Raw genomic sequence first — 24,592 nt, forward strand, 5'->3', positions numbered from 1 at the left:
AACTCATGTCCGCCGTGATGCAGATCGCGCTAGTCCTGTTTGACAGGATGAAGTCGCTATCCGTTATCATGATGTTTTCCGAGTACTCATTGGGTATTTCAAATTTCGTTTTGAAATTCCGACCTATGGTAGGCTCTGGCTCTTCTTCTTCCAGTTCCAATTTGCTTGTTTCGCTCACTTCCTTGAGCTTCTTTATCATCAAATTTTCGGTGTGGGTAAGTCCTAACCCCACTCCCCGGACAAAAATATTTATCGACGTCCCCGTCGATGTTGTCGGGTCTGAATTGTCCGGAGGAATGTCCAGTGGCCTATCTGTTGCCGTCCATCCGAAAAGAGGGTCCTCTGCCTTCATATAATTTGCCGATGATACGTCGACTTGTTGAATGCTTTGTCCTTCGCGGCTCTCGTCTTTGACATCGCGCATCCACTCTAGTATCCTCAAGTTCGTGTTCTCCCTCCTCTCTATCTCACTCTGTTCGAGATCCGTCTCCAATTCTGGCGTCGAGTAGTCTTCCTGCGGATAGTGTCCACCATCGTCAATGACCTGCCATTCCTCTTCGGCTTCCAGTTCGCCTGCACTCAGTAGTTCCTCGCCCAATTTGTCTGGCTGTATCTTATCGATCAAGAAGTCATCCCCGTACCTGTTGTACCTCATGCCGGTCCGTTTACGATTGCCAGTCCTGGTCCCCGGTGGTATTGGTTGATCTGGCTCTATCCATTTCGGCACCTCATCTTGCTCCGGGTCGTTCCAGTCTTCTTCTACAAATGATCCAGACTCCACTTCTATCTTTTCATTGTCGTCTAAACTCAAATTCTCATTACCATCATTCTTCTCTCTGGTGCCTTTTTCATTCACTTCACACGCTGGCTCTACCACCAGGTACTCAAGACCCTCCATGTCCTTCGGTATGCACCAATCCTCCGGGGACGGGACGTGAGGCTTCAGATTTTCATAATGTGCCGCTCGCCCAGTACTCAAGCGATAGAACCGTCCTTGTTGATGAACTTCCGTTATCATGAATGGTCCCCTCCACTTCTTGAGTAGCTTCTTTGTTCCCTTGGGCGGTATGACATTTTGGAAGACCCACACGTATTGGCCCACTTCATATGGCTTCGCTTGTAATATTTTTTCGTCATATTTTCTGCGTTGCCTCATTTGCGCTTGCGCCGTGTTCCTCCTGCATAGCTCGTTTAACTCCTGTTGTCTTTTGATCGCTTCTTTCACGTATGCCTGAGGCGACGTCCTTTTCCCTTCGTATTCCGGGTAAAAGAATGTCAGAGGCATTGCTCTCTCCCTGCCCGTCAACATCATGAAGGGACTGATGCCCGTCGTTGAGTGTTGTGTACTGTTGTAGGCCCCTACTACCTGTGGCAGGTATTTGACCCAGTCCGTCATGTATCTTGAGCAGTACACCCTCAACATGTTGACCAGTGTCCTGTTTTGTCTCTCTACCAACCCGTTGGTCTGTGGATGGTAGGTTGTCGAATGTGCTTGAGCAATGTGCGATCTCTTCATCAATTCTTTTGTCAAGTCCCCCACAAAAGCTTTACCGTTATCTGACTGGAAAGTCATTGGACAACCATACCGCGATATCCAATGCGTTATCAGATGATCACATGTCTCTTCGGCCGAGGCTGTCTGGCACGGAACCGCTTCCGCCAACTTTGTGAAGTGATCTATTATAACCAGTATCTGGTTATATCCCGACTCTGTCATGCAGATTTTTTGATGGTCTATCTGCACCACTTCATTGAACTCCGAGCTCTCGACAGACTTGAGGGGAAACTTCATCTTCCTTGGGTCTTTTACCTGGAGACATGCCAGGCAGGCATTCACCCACCTCTCGCAAGCTTTTCTCATTCCTGGCCAATCAAACCTGTGAAGTATCCTTTGTTGTACTTTATCTATCCCCTGGTGTCCCATCTGGTCGTGCAATCTGAAAAGCACCTCCGTTTGATACAATTGCGGTAGTATGATGAGGTTGTGTTTGTGTAATATCTTCTCCTCATCTTTCCTTTTGCATGCTACCACCCCATCAGCTGTGTGGTATAGGTCTTTCTTTTCTTTGTAGAACTGGCTCAAGATCTTGTAGCTGTCCTCCTCGAGTTCCCCCTTCTCCTTGACCCCCGACTGGATCCATTTGGAGAGATTACTTGTCATTTTGTCATTCTGTTGGGCTCTTATTAGGTCTGACAGCCTGTATCTCGCCTTGACATGCTCCTTTAGCGCCATGATCTGTCCATTCATCTCACCAGGGTTGTGGATGTCGTCGCTCAGCTTCACGCATATCATCCTTTTCACGATTTTCATATCATCTTCTGGTACCAGATTCGTTCTGATGTTTGAGTTGCATGATAGTTCCCTGAAGGTTTCCTTGCAACCGCAATTTTCTCAAGTTCCTCACCACCTCGCATCTCCTGTATGTCCATGTTGTATGTTCCTGAAGATGGATCCGTCTGTAACTCCCTGTCGTGGTGCCTTGTCTTCTCTTCCGCCAATATCATGCACAGACTGTCTTGGTTTTCGCTGCTCTCATCCGAGTCTTCATCCCATCCTTCACGCTCCCCGGACAATTTTCCTTCTCCGGTTCCTTCTTCCGTGAACCTGGAACACTCCCCGGACTCTTGACCTAGTCCCAGGTGTTCAGTATCTTCTTTGAACGTCACTTTCTTTTTCCTAACCTTGGTCTGCTCCAGAATGTTTACGGGGATTTTGTCAATTAGTGACCGCACGACATCTTTGCTGTCAGTGACGCTTCCTCTTGATGAGTCAGTATCGTTCACTGTCTCTTTTCTCCGAAGTATAGTGACTTCCGGCTCCTCCTGACCCTTCTCTTGGATCACGGTCTTATCATCTGATAGTTTCTCGAGCAACCTCATTAAGTCATCATCTATCTGTGCAGTTCCTGCTTCTACCTGGTTAAGATCATAGCCTTTTGCCTTGAGCGTCTCCTTCACGATCTTCGACTTGAGTATTATCTCAATCGGAATCCTCTTGCTCCTCTTCAAGATGGTCTTCTCTGGAGGCTCTTTAGGCAATTCAGGATGATTTTCTATCGGTTTGCCTGACTTGTCCAGCCATCTCGTGAGTGGAAGACTGTCGTACGTTTCCTTGTCCATGAAGGAGAAGCCATCTTTGATTTCAGGTCTGTCTGCCTCTCTTTGCTCTTGTCTCTCATAGAACTCCGTCTTTTTACTCAAGCTGTCGGCATTCTGATGTTTATCTCGTGTTCTATGCTCAATTATCATGTTGTATCCGTCCAGGCGAACTATCCACCTCCCAATGTAACTTTGGTCCATTGAGTACGTTTTCAGCCAGCTCAGTGCTCGGTTGTCGACTCGCAACTTGAATGGCTCACTGCCCAGGTATGCCCTGTATTTCTCGACAAAGGTAACCACCGCGAACATCTCTGCTTTCGGTGCTCCGTACTTCATTTCCGTGTCGCTCAGGACTTTGCTCCCGTACGCTATTGGTCTCACGACTGTCTTCCCATTCCATTCTTGTTCTTGGTGGAGAATCCCAGAAATCGCGACTACCGACGCATCCGTGTCCAGCACGTACATCCCTTTCTCAGTCGGCATACCCAGTACTGGTGCCTCACATAGCTCTTTCTTTATTCTCTGGAATGACTCTTCTGCTGCGTTGTTCCACGTGAACTTCTTGCCCTTGTGTCTCATTAATTGTTGCATCGGGTATACCTTGTCCGCATAGCCTTTGATGAATTCTCTATAATAGTTAGCGAAACCCAGGAAGCTCATCAACTGGTGCTCTGTCTTGGGTGATTTCCAGGTCAGGACTGCTTCCACGGCGTCCGTATCAGGTCTGATGCCGTGCTTGTCTACCATCCTGCCCAAGTATTTTATTGAGTCCTTGAGTATCTCGCACTTTGATGGTTTACACTTTAGCCCCGACCTCTTCATGCATGCAAACACTTCGTCAAGTCTCTCAATGTGGTCTTCCAGTGTTGGCGTGGCTATTACCACGTCATCCACGTAGCACATTACCAGGTTGCCATACTTCTTCGTCACGCCTATCAGCGCGTGTGCCATCAACCGCTGAAACGTGGCTGTGGCATTGCAGAGTCCAAACGGCATCCGTTTCCATTGAAACAGACCCAACTCGCAGGCAAACCCTGTCTTGTCTCTGTCCTGCTTCCTTAGTGGTACCTGCCAAAAGGCCGAGCCTAAATCAAGAGTCGTAAAAAATTGTGCATCACCTAACTTCGAGAGGCTCTCATCAATCCTAGGTATGGGATAGGCATCCTTCACCGTGACGGAGTTCAGGTATCGAAAGTCACAACAAAACCTCAACTGGTCGCCTTTCTTTTTGGCCATCACTACTCCACAAGCCCACGGTGACTTGGATGGTTCTATCATGTCATACTCTAGTAACGTCTCGATTTCTTTTCTACACGCGTCCGATTTGTGTGGGGTCATGCGCATCGCCCCCTCCCTGTGTGGTACCGCGTTTTCCTCAAGCTCTATTCCATGCTCAACAAAATTACAACACCCGATATCCGCCTTATGCCTCGAAAAAACTTCCTCGTTCCGCTCTAGTACGTCCTTGATGGCTTCGAGCTGTTGATCTTTCAGTTTGCCCCTCAAATGTTCAATCTCCGGCAGAACCGGTTTATCAGTTTGCATTTCATCTAGTGTGGGTCGCTCCGGAAAGTTTGAACAGCTCGACAGTCCATCATCCGTTTCTGACTTAAGTGATTTAATAAGACCTGAAGACTCTTTTATTTTCTGCAATCGTCTCAAGATACAAATTTTGTCCCTATGATTGGGACAATCAACAACTTCATTTTGTTTTGAGTTCGCGATCGTTTCATATCGAGTTTTAACCGGTAAAGCATATCCCAATTTCCTCCCTCTCTGTATCGTGATCGGTATATCAAGGGTATTGAACAAGACACTGACGCAGAGGCCGCTCTTCGTTATCGAGAATGATCTTCCTAAAACAGCAGCACTTTGACTATTAGGATTCGGAACTATACACACTTGCTTGTTGTCACTTAGTTCATTGTAATTTTTCATCCTCAAGCTTACGATTGCCGCTTCATTAGCTTTTAGCCTCACCCTCCTACTCAAGAATACCGGCGCTTTGTTTTCATTTGCCATTATTAAATTTACCGGTTTGATTGCGTACCTCCTATCCGGGTTCCGTATCCTGAACATTGCGTTATTTAGATCAATCGTTACGTCTAAATTCCTGATGAAGTCTCTGCCCAAAATGAATTGGTCAGATTCATCTAGGTTTTCTACCACGATAAAGCTCATCCACAGGTTACGTTCCCCCAAATTGAGGGCTATTATCGGCGTCCTGCCCAGCACCCGAAGGGCCCCTTTGTTTGCAGCTGACAGCCGTATTCTCGAGTCTATCAAGTCACCTTTGTCAAAGCCCATCCTTTCCCAAGTTTCGATTGGTATGACGCTCAAGACTGCTCCCGTATCAAGTAACCCATGCAACTGAGTCTTTTTGCCACTTATATCTAGCACGTGCCCTGTCACATCTGCTTCTGTCCCGATGTGCATTGCATCTTCTTCAAGCATGGCGCAGTGTCCAATCGATCTCACTTTCAACTCTTCTTTCCCTGCGTAGATTTGCCCAATTAGGTCTTCGTCGCATGTTATCATTGTCTTGGTATAGATGTTGATCCCATCTATATTTAGCATCACCTCGTGTGGACCATAAGCTTCAGTATACCTGTTATCAACACGTACCGACTTGCTGCCCCCTCTCGTGAGTAGTGCTCTCAACGCTCTAGAAGTCGTTTGTGGGCTTATACAGCTCAAGTAATCTGCGTACACGTCAATGTGCATTATTGTCTGGTCGCTCGGTTCGCTCAAGTTTCTGGTTACCTCGTGCCCGCCCACTGTGATTATCGACATTATTCTAGCCCCAATTTTCGATATGCCGAATGGCTTTCCCGTCACCATTTTTACAGTGTTACAATTCCCCGTCTTTGTTGAGCCCGGTACAGCCTCTGGTGTTTGGTTCGATCCGGTTAATGCTTCGTTAAAATTCTGTCTTTCGATCTCCAGCTTTAGTCGTTGCTCTATTTCTTTCGCAGCCAGATCCTGTTTCACTTTGGCAATTGCTTCCGTCGCCGCTTTCTCATAATTTATCTCTAGAGAGTTCCCGGCCGGGGATTCTATCGCACCATTAACATGTGTTACAGCTTTCACTGTCTTCGTCGGCAATTCCGTGCTTGGTGCTCCTAAGTTCCTCGATTCAAACTCGTTTTGCCTGTTCCGCTGATTCTGCACCGCCGCTAATGCCAACTTATGTTTGGGGTGACTCTGGTCCTTGACCGCTTCCCAGAACAAGGGACAATCCATTCTGAAGTGCCCCTCCTGGTTATAGAAGAAGCATCTAGCGCCTATCTTGATGATTAAGCCATTATAGTACTCGTGTTCCTCCATCTGGCTCATGTCTTCCTCATCCGGTGCGTATCCTAGGCTCTTCATGCCTAGTTTGTATGTTGTGCAGTCAGCCACGTGGTGATCCGCCGACCCGCAGTTCGCGCATGATCTGCGCTTGTCCATGTCATCTCTCGGCTTGTACCATGACGACCTCTGGGGTTGACTTCCCCCTTGCGTGTTCCTGTTTTCTGAATATGAGTATTTCTTGGGTTTCATCAGCATGTATTCCCTCGATTTCTGTCTCATTTCTTCTGGGGTTGTTGCGTTGTCTTTCGACAATGTGTAGTATGTTGCTAACATTGTTCTTAAGTCATCACTTTTTACCCCATCAATGAACTTCGAGGCAATGCTAAAGTTTCTTCTGTTTGTCGACTCCTCCGGGTCACTCCTTCTTCTCAAGCTCTCGAGGTCATCTAGGAACCGATCAATTGACTCGTCGTCCCTCTGCCTTCTCTTTTCAAATCTCAAATATCATCATCGCTTGGTGACCCTTCATGCCTGATCCGAATCGATTCAGCAATATTTCGAAGATTTTGTCCGCGGTGTCGCGTTCTTCTTCTTTCTTTGCAACCACGCATTTCAATGCCGTGCCTTCCAGGTTGCTGAGTATGGCTGTGCATGCTTGCCTTTCATCATTTAAGTTATCTTGCTCTAGATGTAATCTCATCACTTCCACCCACGTGTCAATGCATCCATCTGAATCGTCTTTGAATTCTTCTGGCTTCTTGAAAGTTTTTCTTGATTTTCCGTCTCTCCTATCGCTCGAGTTAGTGTTCCTCGTGGCGAAGGCCTCTAGAGTCCTGTTCATCATCTCCCAAGTGCTTGCCCACGTCATGGCATCCGGACCTGCGTTGCTGCTAGCTGTTGAGTCCCCCGGACCACTCGTTGTGTTTGATGTCCCATTTTTCATGATTGTTTTAGCAACCGTTGGTGCTATGCTTACCGCATCCCTGTTTAAAGGCAACGGTGTCGATTGCCGTTTGTTTCTTTGTGGTTCCACAAAGTCAACTCTGGTGCCTTGCGTGCGATCCACTGCCGGTCTTTCTTGTGAGGTAGAATTTCTCAAGATTGCATCCAACTTCGCCTGTATTGCACTCGAACTTTCGGCCTGATTCCTGTTCATTATGTCCATTCTCTTTTCCAGGCTACCTAATTGGCTGTTGACATCATCATATCGGTTTTTCAACTGTTGCATATCTTTTTTGATGTTCTTATCTCGTTCTTCATTGGTGGCATCTACCTTGTCCGACATCTGCTGGAGTCTCTCGTCTGTCGCCTTAGCCAGGTTAAAATGACTATGCAGATATTCGTGTTTGTTGTATTTTAACTCCTTCTTTATCAGGTTTCTATCTTCCTCACTATACTTTAGTTTTTTGTCGATCTGATTTAGCTTTGTCATCAGGTCGCCAAGCTCAAGAGCAGCTGTTTCATGAACAGCCGTTGTCTTGTTTTCGGCTGCCTCTTCTGTTCTGGCTTGTTCTTCCTTTGGGTCGGCTTCTGTCGCCTTCGTGCTCACTGTCCCAAATGTTCGTGCTCTTCCAGTCTGTGATTCTTCGGCCGTGTTGTCTTTCGATTTCATTCCGACCATCATCGCCAACTTTTCTGTAAAAGATGTCTTCTTTACTTTTTAGTCATCTTTCACCGTTTCTCGGGTATTGCCTGTTGTGTCTTCCAACGCGTCTATCGGCGAAAACTCCACGGTTTTTGGATTTTGATCTTCCATATGGGGCATCGGTGTGGATTCCGTTGTCTTTTTCTCCACTTCATCTACGCTCTGGTCTGGTGTCTCTAGGTCGATTTCGATTGTGGGCTCCACCTGTTTTTCCCTCGCATCTTCTCGCGTCTTGCTCTCGGTGCCACTCCTCGTGCTGACCATGCTAACTGAAAAGTTATCTTTTGTTTTGCCTGGGCCCCTTGATGTCGTTCCGCGCAGCGACGAGTTATATTTCGTGTTTGATCCACTTGACCTTTTTTCTAGCGCCGGTACCCTACTCCGTCTCATTATTTCTATTTACAATTGATCGTATTTACAATATTATTATATACACAATTCTATTCTACGAATTGTGAAAAAGAATTCTTAAAAGGAAATATACAACGTGATAAAAACCTTTCTTGAAACTTTCTTTATTTGTGGTCCCAACCGTACCGGGTTCCGACTAGTGTTGTTCTGTTTTAAATCTGTCTCAAACACTTATTGTAATTTTACTTCAATTTTTATACCGTCCTAAGACTTCCAGTTACCGTCCCTACTCTTCTTTGTACCGTCCCAGGCTTCTTTCTACTGTCCCAAAACTGTTCGGTACTGTCCCAGTACTTCGTCAGTGTCCCAAGACCCTTGTCCTGAGAGTACTATCCCAAGGCTACTGTCCCAAGGCTAGTGTCCCAAGACTAGTGTCCCAAGACTAGTGTCCCAAGACTACTGTCCCAAGGCTAGTGTCCCAAGACTACTGTCCCAAGGCCAGTGTCCCAAGGCTAGTGTCCCAAGACTACTGTCCCAAGACTAGTGTCCCAAGACTACTGTCCCAAGGCTAGTGTCCCAAGGTTAGTGTCCCAAGACTACTGTCCCAAGGCTAGTGTCCCAAGACCACTGTCCAAAGACCCTGTCTCAAGACCCTTGTCCCAAGACCACTGTCCCAAGACCACTGTCCCAAGACCACTGTCCCAAGACCACTGTCCCAAGACCACTGTCCCAAGACCACTGTCCCAAGACCATTGTCCCAAGACTGTATCAAGACTGTTCTGGTCCAACACTGTCCCAGGACTGCACTGTCCCAAGACTGTCCCCAGACTGCTCTGTCCCAAGACTTCTTTGGCACTGTCCCAAGACTGTTGACAAGTGTCTGAGCGGTGGGACCTCTTTCTTCTTCGTTATGGGGACTTGTTGATTCACTGTACCTTGTGCCACCACTCAAGCTCTAGTAAAATTTTCCCAAAAACCCTCTCTTAAAAGCCAAATGCTGACCCCCCTTTTTCTTATTTCTTTTTAATTACCTCTCTTTCAATGTTCCAAGCAACTTGAGACCAAAACCTGTGCGCAGGTATCTTGTGATCACCTGTTCGTATAAAAACTAAACACAAATCCTCACCAAAATGCAACAAAAATCCAAGCTAGAAAAAATAATAAAAACGGAAAGATGAGCCCACCTAAAATTCAAAGGTGACCAATGTCTACCTTTTGTCGAGAAAAAAAAATAAAAATAAAAATTTTGTCCGGTACCTAATTGCCACGGGTTTTCCTCCCCCCAACTAATAATCTTATTGGGTATCACCAGAATTGTCTACGTCCGTTCCCCCCTACCAATCCGACAGGGCACCTTCCTTAACTCGAGTTCAAATTTCGATATCCACTTATTATTACCAACGCGTGTTAATGACTAATGTAACTAAATCAACGATGTCGACTAATTAGTTACTCTAATTTCCCCCCTTTTTACAATTTACAGCTGCCAACCTCTAACCTAACCAGCCCCCCTTCTAACCTCCCCCCTTTCTAGCCCCCTTCTTAAGCCTAAAAATTACCTTAAGCGCCGGGTGCTAAACCTCTCAAGAGAAAACCGTAGACCTGTTTCCAGGCCTGCTTAAGTAAAAACGTTCCTCAAAACCGAGGGATTTCGCTTATCCAATTTTACACTTATCTCCTATAATGTAATGTGGATTTTAACGATACCCGTTCTGCCCAACTTGCGAACTCGAGATCTGCCAAATCCTTCTTGGCTGCTTTCCCACTCGACTGGTCACCTGTTCCAGTCCAGTCTCCTATTGGTTCAGCTCAAGTGTTCCTGAACCACTTTCCCACTCGGCCGGTCACCTCTTCCAGTCGAGTCTCCTATTGGTTCAGCTCAAGTGCTCCTGAACCACTTTCCCACTCGGCCGGTCACCTCTTCCAGTCGAGTCTCCTATTGGTTCAGCTCAAGTGCTCCTGAACCACTTTCCCACTCGGCTGGTCACCTCTTTTTACTCAAGCTGTCGGCATTCTGATGTTTATCTCGTGTTCTATGCTCAATTATCATGTTGTATCCGTCCAGGCGAACTATCCACCTCCCAATGTAACTTTGGTCCATTGAGTACGTTTTCAGCCAGCTCACTGCTCGGTTGTCGACTCGCAACTTGAATGGCTCACTGCCCAGGTATGCCTTGTATTTCTCGACAAAGGTAACCACCGCGAACATCTCTGCTTTCGGTGCTCCGTACTTCATTTCCGTGTTGCTCAGGACTTTGCTCCCGTACGCTATTGGTCTCAAGACTGTCTTCCCATTCCATTCTTGTTCTTGGTGGAGAATCCCAGAAATCGCGACTACCGACGCATCCGTGTCCAGCACGTACATCCCTTTCTCAGTCGGCATACCCAGTACTGGTGCCTCACATAGCTCTTTCTTTATTCTCTGGAATGACTCTTCTGCTGCGTTGTTCCACGTGAACTTCTTGCCCTTGTGTCTCATTAATTGTTGCATCGGGTATACCTTGTCCGCATAGCCTTTGATGAATTCTCTATAATAGTTAGCGAAACCCAGGAAGCTCATCAACTGGTGCTCTGTCTTGGGTGATTTCCAGGTCAGGACTGCTTCCACGGCGTCCGTATCAGGTCTGATGCCGTGCTTGTCTACCATCCTGCCCAAGTATTTTATTGAGTCCTTGAGTATCTCGCACTTTGATGGTTTACACTTTAGCCCCGACCTCTTCATGCATGCAAACACTTCGTCAAGTCTCTCAATGTGGTCTTCCAGTGTTGGCGTGGCTATTACCACGTCATCCACGTAGCACATTACCAGGTTGCCATACTTCTTCGTCACGCCTATCAGCGCGTGTGCCATCAACCGCTGAAACGTGGCTGTGGCATTGCAGAGTCCAAACGGCATCCGTTTCCATTGAAACAGACCCAACTCGCAGGCAAACCCTGTCTTGTCTCTGTCCTGCTTCCTTAGTGGTACCTGCCAAAAGGCCGAGCCTAAATCAAGAGTCGTAAAAAATTGTGCATCACCTAACTTCGAGAGGCTCTCATCAATCCTAGGTATGGGATAGGCATCCTTCACCGTGACGGAGTTCAGGTATCGAAAGTCACAACAAAACCTCAACTGGTCGCCTTTCTTTTTGGCCATCACTACTCCACAAGCCCACGGTGACTTGGATGGTTCTATCATGTCATACTCTAGTAACGTCTCGATTTCTTTTCTACACGCGTCCGATTTGTGTGGGGTCATGCGCATCGCCCCCTCCCTGTGTGGTACCGCGTTTTCCTCAAGCTCTATTCCATGCTCACACAAAATTACAACACCCGATATCCGCCTTATGCCTCGAAAAAACTTCCTCGTTCCGCTCTAGTACGTCCTTGATGGCTTCGAGCTGTTGATCTTTCAGTTTGCCCCTCAAATGTTCAATCTCCGGCAGAACCGGTTTATCAGTTTGCATTTCATCTAGTGTGGGTCGCTCCGGAAAGTTTGAACAGCTCGACAGTCCATCATCCGTTTCTGACTTAAGTGATTTAATAAGACCTGAAGACTCTTTTATTTTCTGCAATCGTCTCAAGATACAAATTTTGTCCCTATGATTGGGACAATCAACAACTTCATTTTGTTTTGAGTTCGCGATCGTTTCATATCGAGTTTTAACCGGTAAAGCATATCCCAATTTCCTCCCTCTCTGTATCGTGATCGGTATATCAAGGGTATTGAACAAGACACTGACGCAGAGGCCGCTCTTCGTTATCGAGAATGATCTTCCTAAAACAGCAGCACTTTGACTATTAGGATTCGGAACTATACACACTTGCTTGTTGTCACTTAGTTCATTGTAATTTTTCATCCTCAAGCTTACGATTGCCGCTTCATTAGCTTTTAGCCTCACCCTCCTACTCAAGAATACCGGTGCTTTGTTTTCATTTGCCATTATTAAATTTACCGGTTTGATTGCGTACCTCCTATCCGGGTTCCGTATCCTGAACATTGCGTTATTTAGATCAATCGTTACGTCTAAATTCCTGATGAAGTCTCTGCCCAAAATGAATTGGTCAGATTCATCTAGGTTTTCTACCACGATAAAGCTCATCCACAGGTTACGTTCCCCCAAATTGAGGGCTATTATCGGCGTCCTGCCCAGCACCCGAAGGGCCCCTTTGTTTGCAGCTGACAGCCGTATTCTCGAGTCTATCAAGTCACCTTTGTCAAAGCCCATCCTTTCCCAAGTTTCGATTGGTATGACGCTCAAGACTGCTCCCGTATCAAGTAACCCACGCAACTGAGTCTTTTTGCCACTTATATCTAGCACGTGCCCTGTCACATCTGCTTCTGTCCCGATGTGCATTGCATCTTCTTCAAGCATGGCGCAGTGTCCAATCGATCTCACTTTCAACTCTTCTTTCCCTGCGTAGATTTGCCCAATTAGGTCTTCGTCGCATGTTATCATTGTCTTGGTATAGATGTTGATCCCATCTATATTTAGCATCACCTCGTGTGGACCATAAGCTTCAGTATACCTGTTATCAACACGTACCGACTTGCTGCCCCCTCTCGTGAGTAGTGCTCTCAACGCTCTAGAAGTCGTTTGTGGGCTTATACAGCTCAAGTAATCTGCGTACACGTCAATGTGCATTATTGTCTGGTCGCTCGGTTCGCTCAAGTTTCTGGTTACCTCGTGGCCGCCCACTGTGATTATCGACATTATTCTAGCCCCAATTTTCGATATGCCGAATGGCTTTCCCGTCACCATTTTTACAGTGTTACAATTCCCCGTCTTTGTTGAGCCCGGTACAGCCTCTGGTGTTTGGTTCGATCCGGTTAATGCTTCGTTAAAATTCTGTCTTTCGATCTCCAGCTTTAGTCGTTGCTCTATTTCTTTCGCAGCCAGATCCTGTTTCACTTTGGCAATTGCTTCCGTCGCCGCTTTCTCATAATTTATCTCTAGAGAGTTCCCGGCCGGGGATTCTATCGCGCCATTAACATGTGTTACCGCTTTCACTGTCTTCGTCGGCAATTCCGTGCTTGGTGCTCCTAAGTTCCTCGATTCAAACTCGTTTTGCCTGTTCCGCTGATTCTGCACCGCCGCTAATGCCAACTTATGTTTGGGGTGACTCTGGTCCTTGACCGCTTCCCAGAACAAGGGACAATCCATTCTGAAGTGCCCCTCCTGGTTATAGAAGAAGCATCTAGCGCCTATCTTGATGATTAAGCCATTATAGTACTCGTGTTCCTCCATCTGGCTCATGTCTTCCTCATCCGGTGCGTATCCTAGGCTCTTCATGCCTTGTTTGTATGTTGTGCAGTCAGCCACGTGGTGATCCGCCGACCCGCAGTTCGCGCATGATCTGCGCTTGTCCATGTCATCTCTCGGCTTGTACCATGACGACCTCTGGGGTTGACTTCCCCCTTGCGTGTTCCTGTTTTCTGAATATGAGTATTTCTTGGGTTTCATCAGCATGTATTCCCTCGATTTCTGTCTCATTTCTTCTGGGGTTGTTGCGTTGTCTTTCGACAATGTGTAGTATGTTGCTAACATTGTTCTTAAGTCATCACTTTTTACCCCATCAATGAACTTCGAGGCAATGCTAAAGTTTCTTCTGTTTGTCGACTCCTCCGGGTCACTCCTTCTTCTCAAGCTCTCGAGGTCATCTAGGAACCGATCAATTGACTCGTCGTCCCTCTGCCTTCTCTTTTCAAATCTCAAATATCATCATCGCTTGGTGACCCTTCATGCCTGATCCGAATCGATTCAGCAATATTTCGAAGATTTTGTCCGCGGTGTCGCGTTCTTCTTCTTTCTTTGCAACCACGCATTTCAATGCCGTGCCTTCCAGGTTGCTGAGTATGGCTGTGCATGCTTGCCTTTCATCATTTAAGTTATCTTGCTCTAGATGTAATCTCATCACTTCCACCCACGTGTCAATGCATCCATCTGAATCGTCTTTGAATTCTTCTGGCTTCTTGAAAGTTTTTCTTGATTTTCCGTCTCTCCTATCGCTCGAGTTAGTGTTCCTCGTGGCGAAGACCTCTAGAGTCCTGTTCATCATCTCCCAAGTGCTTGCCCACGTCATGGCATCCGGACCTGCGTTGCTGCTAGCTGTTGAGTCCCCCGGACCACTCGTTGTGTTTGATGTCCCATTTTTCATGATTGTTTTAGCAACCGTTGGTGCTATGCTTACCGCATCCCTGTTTAAAGGCAACGGTGTCGATTGCCGTTTGTTTCTTTGTGGTTCCACAAAGTCAACTCTGGTGCCTTGCGTGCGATCCACTGCCGGTCTTTCTTGTGAGGTAGAATTTCTCAAGATTGCATCCAACTTCGCCTGTATTGCACTCGAACTTTCGGCCTGATTCCTGTTCATTATGTCCATTCTCTTTTCCAGGCTACCTAATTGGCTGTTGACATCATCATATCGGTTTTTCAACTGTTGCATATCTTTTTTGATGTTCTTATCTCGTTCTTCATTGGTGGCATCTACCTTGTCCGACATCTGCTGGAGTCTCTCGTCTGTCGCCTTAGCCAGGTTAAAATGACTATGCAGATATTCGTGTTTGTTGTATTTTAACTCCTTCTTTATCAGGTTTCTATCTTCCTCACTATACTTTAGCTTTTTGTCGATCTGATTTAGCTTTGTCATCAGGTCGCCAAGCTCAAGAGCAGCTGTTTCATGAACAGCCGTTGTCTTGTTTTCGGCTGCCTCTTCTGTTCTGGCTTGTTCTTCCTTTGGGTCGGCTTCTGTCGCCTTCGTGCTCACTGTCCCAAATGTTCGTGCTCTTCCAGTCTGTGATTCTTCGGCCGTGTTGTCTTTCGATTTCATTCCGACCATCATCGCCAACTTTTCTGTAAAAGATGTCTTCTTTACTTGAGAGTCATCTTTCACCGTTTCTCGGGTATTGCCTGTTGTGTCTTCCAACGCGTCTATCGGCGAAAACTCCACGGTTTTTGGATTTTGATCTTCCATATGGGGCATCGGTGTGGATTCCGTTGTCTTTTTCTCCACTTCATCTACGCTCTGGTCTGGTGTCTCTAGGTCGATTTCGATTGTGGGATCCACCTGTTTTTCCCTCGCATCTTCTCGCGTCTTGCTCTCGGTGCCACTCCTCGTGCTGACCATGCTAACTGAAAAGTTATCTTTTGTTTTGCCTGGGCCCCTTGATGTCGTTCCGCGCAGCGACGAGTTATATTTCGTGTTTGATCCACTTGACCTTTTTTCTAGCACCGGTACCCTACTCCGTCTCATTATTTCTATTTACAATTGATCGTATTTACAATATTATTATATACACAATTCTATTCTACGAATTGTGAAAAAGAATTCTTAAAAGAAAATATACAACGTGATAAAAACCTTTCTTGAAACTTTCTTTATTTGTGGTCCCAACCGTACCGGGTTCCGACTAGTGTTGTTCTGTTTTAAATCTGTCTCAAACACTTATTGTAATTTACTTCAATTTTTATACCGTCCTAAGACTTCCAGTTACCGTCCCTACTCTTCTTTGTACCGTCCCAGCCTTCTTTCTACTGTCCCAAAACTGTTCGGTACTGTCCCAGTACTTCGTCAGTGTCCCAAGACCCTTGTCCTGAGAGTACTATCCCAAGACTACTGTCCCAAGGCTAGTGTCCCAAGACTAGTGTCCCAAGACTAGTGTCCCAAGACTACTGTCCCAAGGCTAGTGTCCCAAGACTACTGTCCCAAGGCCAGTGTCCCAAGGCTAGTGTCCCAAGACTACTGTCCCAAGACTACTGTCCCAAGACTACTGTCCCAAGGCTAGTGTCCCAAGGTTAGTGTCCCAAGACTACTGTCCCAAGGCTAGTGTCCCAAGACTACTGTCCCAAGACTACTATCCCAAGGCTAGTGTCCCAAGACTACTGTCCCAAGACCACTGTCCCAAGACCCTTGTCCCAAGACCCTGTCCCAAGACCCTTGTCCCAAGACCACTGTCCCAAGACCACTGTCCCAAGACCCTTGTCCCAAGACCACTGTCCCAAGACCACTGTCCAAAGACCCTGTCTCAAGACCCTTGTCCCAAGACCACTGTCCCAAGACCACTGTCCCAAGACCACTGTCCCAAGACCACTGTCCCAAGACCACTGTCCCAAGACCACTGTCCCAAGACCATTGTCCCAAGACTGTATCAAGACTGTTCTGGTCCAACACTGTCCCAGGACTGCACTGTCCCAAGACTGTCCCCAGACTGCTCTGTCCCAAGACTTCTTTGGCACTGTCCCAAGACTGTTGACAAGTGTCTGAGCGGTGGGACCTCTTTCTTCTTCGTTATGGGGACTTCTTGATTCACTGTACCTTGTGCCACCACTCAAGCTCTAGTAAAATTTTCCCAAAAATCCTCTCTTAAAAGCCAAATGCTGACCCCCCTTTTTCTTATTTCTTTTTAATTACCTCTCTTTCAATGTTCCAAGCAACTTGAGACCAAAACCTGTGCGCAGGTATCTTGTGATCACCTGTTCGTATAAAAACTAAACACAAATCCTCACCAAAATGCAACAAAAATCCAAGCTAGAAAAAATAATAAAAACGGAAAGATGAGTCCACCTAAAATTCAAAGGTGACCAATGTCTACCTTTTGTCGAGAAAAAAAATAAAAATAAAAATTTTGTCCGGTACCTAATTGCCACGCGTTTTCCTCCCCCCAACTAATAATCTTATTGGGTATCACCAGAATTGTCTACGTCCGTTCCCCCCTACCAATCCGACCAGGGCACCTTCCTTAACTCGAGTTCAAATTTCGATATCCACTTATTATTACCAACGCGTGTTAATGACTAATGTAACTAAATCAACGATGTCGACTAATTAGTTACTCTAATTTCCCCCCTTTTTACAATTTACAGCTGCCAACCTCTAACCTAACCAGCCCCCCTTCTAACCTCCCCCCTTTCTAGCCCCCTTCTTAAGCCTAAAAATTACCTTAAGCGCCGGGTGCTAAACCTCTCAAGAGAAAACCGTAGACCTGTTTCCAGGCCTGCTTAAGTAAAAACGTTCCTCAAAACCGGGGGATTTCGCTTATCCAATTTTACACTTATCTCCTATAATGTAATGTGGATTTTAACGATACCCGTTCTGCCCAACTTGCGAACTCGAGATCTGCCAAATCCTTCTTGGCTGCTTTCCCACTCGACTGGTCACCTGTTCCAGTCCAGTCTCCTATTGGTTCAGCTCAAGTGTTCCTGAACCACTTTCCCACTCGGCCGGTCACCTCTTCCAGTCGAGTCTCCTATTGGTTCAGCTCAAGTGCTCCTGAACCACTTTCCCACTCGGCCGGTCACCTCTTCCAGTCGAGTCTCCTATTGGTTCAGCTCAAGTGCTCCTGAACCACTTTCCCACTCGGCTGGTCACCTCTTCCAGTCAAGTCTCCTTGTTGTCCAGCTAAGTTCCAAGCTATCTGAAAACCCTTGACAACGCCCCACACTCGGGCTCTTTATTAAGGTTACTGGGTTAAATTACTAGGTTGATCGAAACGATCGAACTTGTAAAACAGTATGGGTATACTATTTAATTAATATAAAGGCTTGATCCAACTAATCTGGTGTCAAAGTCACTGTCTTTTTTCGTTTTATGGTTTTTGTTCCTTTTTCTATTCTTTTTTGGTTTTTGCTCGTGTTTTTGTCCCCCTAGTTGCCCCCCTTTACTCGGTTAGCTAAGCCTTGTTCGGAGAGCGTACCAGGAATTTTTTTCGAGTTTTCTTAAAAAGCTATCACGGTACAACCGGAAGGTTTGCACGTTCCTGTCGAACCGTACCACCGGTACTCTAGAATGGGCATGCAGCCCGAAGGTGTCTCAAGTGGGTTCGACTCCGTAGTCTTGATGTCGTAAACACCCAGGAGCGCCATAAAAACACTATGTAACATTCGTCTACTGTAGTCACACATGAGGCTTAAGAAAAATAGGCCCTATAACCATTGGCTCAAGAGTCAGGGACACTATCTCTTGTGTTTTTCTACCTCAAATCAGTCGGAGCCAATTTGGTTCGCTTGTGACATGAGACTACGACCCGTTACAGCTTAAAGGCTACTACCAAAATATCCCCCCACTCTAGAAATAATAACGTCCCCATACTTAGGTCTCTAGAAACCCAAAATACACGAACGCCGTTAAAAACCGGGTCGGAACAATCCGTTAAGTTACTTTTTATTAGACAGTGGAACTTTGATCCATTTCAGATGGATCAACCTAAAACTCGCCTTACCTCAACATAACAATTATAAAACACACTCTAGAAATTTAAATTGGTACTCACATTGTAGCACGCTCAAGAATTGGGAGTAATTAAGTCGGTAAGCAACTCAAGAATTAAATAATGTAACTAAATGAGTTTAATGTTTGTCAGTTTCAACAACAGGAATAAGTTTGTACTCTAGAATGCAGTTTTATGTGGACCATTGGGACACTCAAGCTGTCCACCTTTCCACCGAAGGTTCACTCTGGTCCAGTTCGAATAGTTGACCAGTTGGATAATTGTCCAGTTCTCAGGAACACTCTGTCTCTTATTTCAAATAGGACAGCTCTACTCTAGATTATTATTGTCTCGGAAATTGCGAATGGCAATTTCCTAGTGATTTATCTTGCAACTTTCCCGCGATTGTCACTCGATTGTTCTGATTTCTCTTTTTCGGTTTTCAGTTATCGCGAGAAAATCGTGCATGACAGGCTCCATTCGAATTTTTGAAAAATTAAATTTCACCCCAAAATTAAGTGCTCTTGCTTTTCTCAAGGTCAAACTTCCAAACATGACCGACTGGCACAGCGATTGTACGGCGAACAATCGCAGAAATAGAACTGTTTTATGAAACGGGAAACTGACGGGGTCCAAACCCCTTGTGTGAACCACAAAATTCATATTACTACTACTACTAATACTGCTATGTAACCAACTGAAAGATATACAACGCGAAGGGAAGTAGGGAAAGTCAGATAGTTGAAATGCAAGACAACCAGATTGAGAAAACTAGCACCTGCACAGTTTAACCCGGAGTTGTGAGAATCTCAAACAGATTGACCTTGTACGAGCTAAGGGGTCTATCGGAAATGTGACATTCGACCAGAATGGCGCCAAAATGCATCGAATTTTTATTATAACGTCGTACTGGGAAGATTGACTGTTTAAAAGGATCAGCTGTACTAATTGGACAATTAGTCGAATTAGGAATGGGCAGTTTGGCGTGACGTAAAAATTTTTAAAAAATCGTTCCAAAATAAAGACACGTCACGACCTTGAAATTTCGCTATAACTGAAAATGAGAGCAAATCAGAACAACGATCGTCGCGTATAGAGCAAGACGGACAGATTTTCTCAGCAATAGTAACGACTGAAAAAACAATAGAAGCTGTCCGAATTGAGAAGATTGTTTTAATCTGTGTTACCCAAGATTTCACAAGAAACAGGAGGGGTATTGGGACAATTTTACAAGCCTTCCGGAAGGACGATAAGTCCGCTTTTCCTCTGGATTCTAGAATCCGGAAGGGTCTCGGGAAGGAGATTGTAACTCTATATTTTAACAGACATTCAGCTTTCTGGAATGTCCTGATTTGAATTAATAACATCTAAATTCGTTATCAGATAATGAGAAGCTGGGAGCTGAGGGAAGGGGTTGATCCATCTCCGATGGGAATGATGATTTTTATCTACTGAACAAAAACATTATTATTATATAAAATGAGAAGTAGCCTTGTTTTTAGCAGTGACCTCGTGGTCTGAGGATACTGAGACCCAGCCATGAGCTCACTATTTTTGCATGTAACAAAGTTAGTCTGAGCGACCACACAAAAAACTGGCTTTGACAGAGACGGTTAAAAGCATGTAGAGCTGTGTTTAGACGCTAGCCAGTCATTTTACAACCTAGTTTTATTTTCCGTTGATACGTATTTCCGGGCGAATTTTACATTTATTTTTCTATGGGGATCCTGGGTGTTATTCTTTTAAGCATCATGACCGGCAGAACCGTTAACGAGCACTCCGCGCCGAGCAGATGCTCTACATAAGGCCCTTAGCACAGGGACGAAAGGGCACTTCGGAACGTTGAAGCCTTCCGAATTCCTGGGTTTAGTTTTTAAAACTAATTAAGACCGAAATCAGGAAGGGTGGGGGGATTCGCGGTCCCGTCGTTCCCTGAGTGGTATATGACCAAAAACAATTAAAGATATACAAGAAACTAAACAAAAATTTGTTTAGGAGAACAGAACGAAAAGATGTCACTACGAGTGAGTGAACTGGAGAGGGCATTCCACGTCGAGAGAGAAAGCCAGCAGGAAGAGATCAATCGCAACAGAAAAGAAGTCAGCAGAACTAAAAAATCCTTGAAAGAATGGATGGATGAACACATGGCCATAAAGTGGTCGTGAATGACGGGGGAAGCTGAGCAAAGGGAGACACGATTGAGAGACAATATGGAGAAGTTACGAAGTCAGCACGAGCAGACTCTTGGGACTCTCGACACAAGAGTAGACGCGATGATAGAGCAGCGGACTCAGGCTATCATGATATGTTGGATGGGCTTCTAGGAAACAGGAGTGGATCGAGGAGCAGGGAAGCAAACTCAGGAGAACCCAACAGGGAGCCGAGAGTGAACTTCAATGAACAACATAAAAGAAGAAGGACATATGGATCCACGAGAGATAGGGGCAGTTCATACAGCTATGCCACAGGTAATAATAGGCCGAGGGACTCAAACGTCAGAGGAGGTTCTACTGGCAACATATAGACCTCAAACGAAAGATCGACGCCAGACGCAAATGCGACTGGGAGATGTGATTCCACAAACTGAGGTCATGCAAATCAAGGAAGAAATCATCCCAGCGACTCGAACAGGAAGGAAAATCCGGAGCCTCTATCGGAGGGTAATGACGCTCGAGCGAGGCATTCACGAGATGCAACCGCAATGGCTACAGCATTTGAACCTCTGAACAGGTCCTTGGAAACTTTCCTGACAAGGTTATTTAGGACCAGTGAATGAAGCAAGAGGTCCAAAAGGGTATTTAAGAAACCAAGATGCAATAAAAAAGAATCTGACGGCTGTTAAGATACCTGGATAGAAGTCATGAAACTTCATGTCGAGGAGGAAGACTTGACAAAAAGACAAGAAAGGAGTGCGCTCACCAGCAACCTGGGAAGATTTCATGAGAGGAGTATTGCAAACAAAATTCTGCCCCAGCTGTTTCTTTTGTAACTTGGAGGGTCCTTTTAATCAGATTGTCCACAATTTTGGGATGCTGCGGCGGACATCAAGTATCCAAGGCATGAGGAGGGTTTATCGGGTGTGAAAGCCAGCAACGCACGCTCGTGTAGTGAAGCGGAGGCCCGCATGAAGAAAGAATAGCAAGAGTTGGCTGCAAAGAAAATGCAGGCAGTGACAGAAGAAATGCGTGAGCTGGAACCTTGGACCGCGGCAGACGATTTCAAGATCGACTATAAGGCAACAGCGAGATACGCCTCAAACAGAGTCCAACAGGTGTTGGTGACAAAAGAGATAGAAGAAAAAGTCAAGCTCGAACTAGAAAACGAGAAAGTTCAGGAGAAGCTAAACGCATTTGAAACATCGGAGGTGGAAGAAACGAAAGCACCAAGCAGTTTGAGCTCAAAACTGAATGTGATCTCCGGGCAGAAGTTCGGCATGGTGCCACAAAGAAGCAAAATACAGTCAAAAATCTCAGTGGCGGAACATCAGGTGATCAGGAACCTAAGTGAATCTTCAGAGTTCACTTTGATGCATTTGGACACATAGGCGGGTTATCTGAGACCGGCAGAGCCACGCACTGCGTCAAGGGCTGTACGAGCGTTGTTAACCACGGGTGGCCCACGAAGAAAGAAACGTCACGGACGCTATGTGGAAGTCTACGGACCATACTAAAGGTGAACAAACAGAGAGTGAACAAACAGGGCCGACCTATTTGGGTCAAGAAGAACTTAAAGTCCGTAGAATTGGCCATGACGCCATGACGGAGCAAGATGCGGTGCACATAGGATACGAAGCAGATGTGACTGAACATCTGCTAGACACCAATGGAAAGAAAATAGGAGTAACAGGGCTTCTAGATACAGGAGCGGTGGTTAGTGTTATGCCAGTAAAGGTTTGGGAAAGAATGGGCTTCACGAGGGAAGACTTAATTCCGACAAACCTAAGATTTGCAGCAGCCAACCTCGGAGCGATCAACGTAGCCGGAAGAACACCAATAAAAGTCCTACACATGGGAGGACGGGACCTTTGGATGAGTTTCCTGGTAGTAGAGAACCTGGACGACTCAGACCAATTCATCTTGTGCCGCGACTTCGTCAGGAAGTTTGATGTGATGATCGACCTGAACAATGGACTAATAAGGATTAGAAACCCGGACGGGAAGTATGTTAAGCGACCGGTGAACAGAATAATAACTGATGAGAAAAAGATGCCAATTTTTTTAGACTGTAAAGTAAAACTACAGCCGGGGACAGGCAGTAGTAGCGATTGTTAGGATAAGAAATTTAAACTCAATAAGTGATAGTAAACAAGTTTGCTTGGTACCCAACCCAAACAGTCAAACCTCAGTTATTTCAGGCCAGAGCTTTTCAGTAACACGAAAGAAACGGACTGTGTGTGAGTGTATTGATGAATACACTGGACACCACGGTTTCAATCCAGCGTGGAAAGAAACTTGGCTACGCTTTGCCAATGAGGACCGACTCTGAGGAAACACCAAACTTGAAGAGACATAATGTGAAAGACTGTCCTAGCCATGCCAATAAAGATATAATTTTGAAGAGGATTATTGAGTTGAAACCTTTTAAAAAACTGTTTTCAATGAAGTCCGAAACTGATGACGGCTTGTCGAGCTACTCAGATTTTCCGGAAGGCCCTCGTCATATGAGTTAGAATCCAAAAAACCTGTTTTGTCAGAAATTGAATACTTGAAAGGTAAAATAGGTGAGGAAGGTTTTGAACCAGAACAGACACATAACTCATGAGCTTCCTGGGGTTTGCCAATTACTACCGTGAGTTCATTGAAGGATACGCAGACGAAGTGTACCCCATGCAGCAACTGATGCGCAACACAGGAAAGAACTTCGAGTGGAACGGAAAAAACACAAGCAGCCTTCGAGAATATAAAGCGGGAACTGTGCGAGGCGCCAGTGCTAGGCATGCCCACAGAGAAGGGCATGTAAGTTCTCGACACTGATGCTTCAGTAGTAGCCATCTCAGGAATACTGCGTCAGGAGCAAGAATAGAATTGGAGAACAGTTCTCTGTCCCATTGCATATGGCAGTAAAGTGTTGAGTAACCCTAAAATGAAATGTGTGCACCGAAGGCAGAAATGTTTGCAGTAGTCACATTCGTGGCAAATTACAGCGCATACTTGGTGAGCGCTCTCTTTAAGTTACGCGAGGACAATAGAGCGTTATCCTGGTTGAAGGCGTAATCGATGGACCAGAGCTAAATTGGGCGGTGGATAGTCAGGTTAGATGGCTACCACATGATAATCGAGCACAGGATGCGTGACAAACACCAAAATGCTGACAGCCTCAGCAAAAATACTAAGTTTTACGAGACACTAGAAAAAAAGCAAGCCAACCAGGCGGAGAGCAAGGAAGGGTTCTCGTTTCTGGACAAAGACAATTATGAAGCGCTTCCCATGACGAGATTTTTGAACAAGTCTGGACATCCAATTCCGGGACAGGCTGAGTTACCGGTGGAGGAGAAAGCAGAAATAAAAAATCTTATCCAAAAAGGACCCGGTGCCTTTGGATCTGTTGCTTCGCTCAAACCTGGTCCACCCGGAACTCTCTCGTATGAATATAAACAGCCTCTCATTGCTGGATAAAACAGTGCAGGTCACACCACAAGTGATGCGAATGCTGGGTGAACTGTTGGAGAGAGAAGTGACAAGAAATGACCCCAAATGGGCAGCAGCCACGACATCGCTGACCGTTAGTGAGAAAGTAAGGATCAAACGCCAACACAAAGGGATTGTAGGACGGTAGTTCAGCAACTAGTATCCTTGATTCCTCAAAGCGTTTTGATGTGGACATCATCCAAACGAAAAGAACAAGAGATCGGAACACAAAGGAAGACCGTTACCTTTGGGGATCCCGATCGAAAATGGGGGGAAGTTGAACAAAACCTGGAGCAAGAAAGTTTGTCCGTGAAGAAGCACGTTCAAGAAAGTTGGCGAGTAAAAGAAAAAAAACGGCACGAAAATCCGGGGAGTCGGGTGTTGAAGGAAATG

Source organism: Symsagittifera roscoffensis, chromosome 6 (assembly GCF_963678635.1).
Source record: "Symsagittifera roscoffensis chromosome 6, txSymRosc1.1, whole genome shotgun sequence".
In the NCBI taxonomy this organism is placed as follows: domain Eukaryota; kingdom Metazoa; phylum Xenacoelomorpha; order Acoela; family Convolutidae; genus Symsagittifera; species Symsagittifera roscoffensis.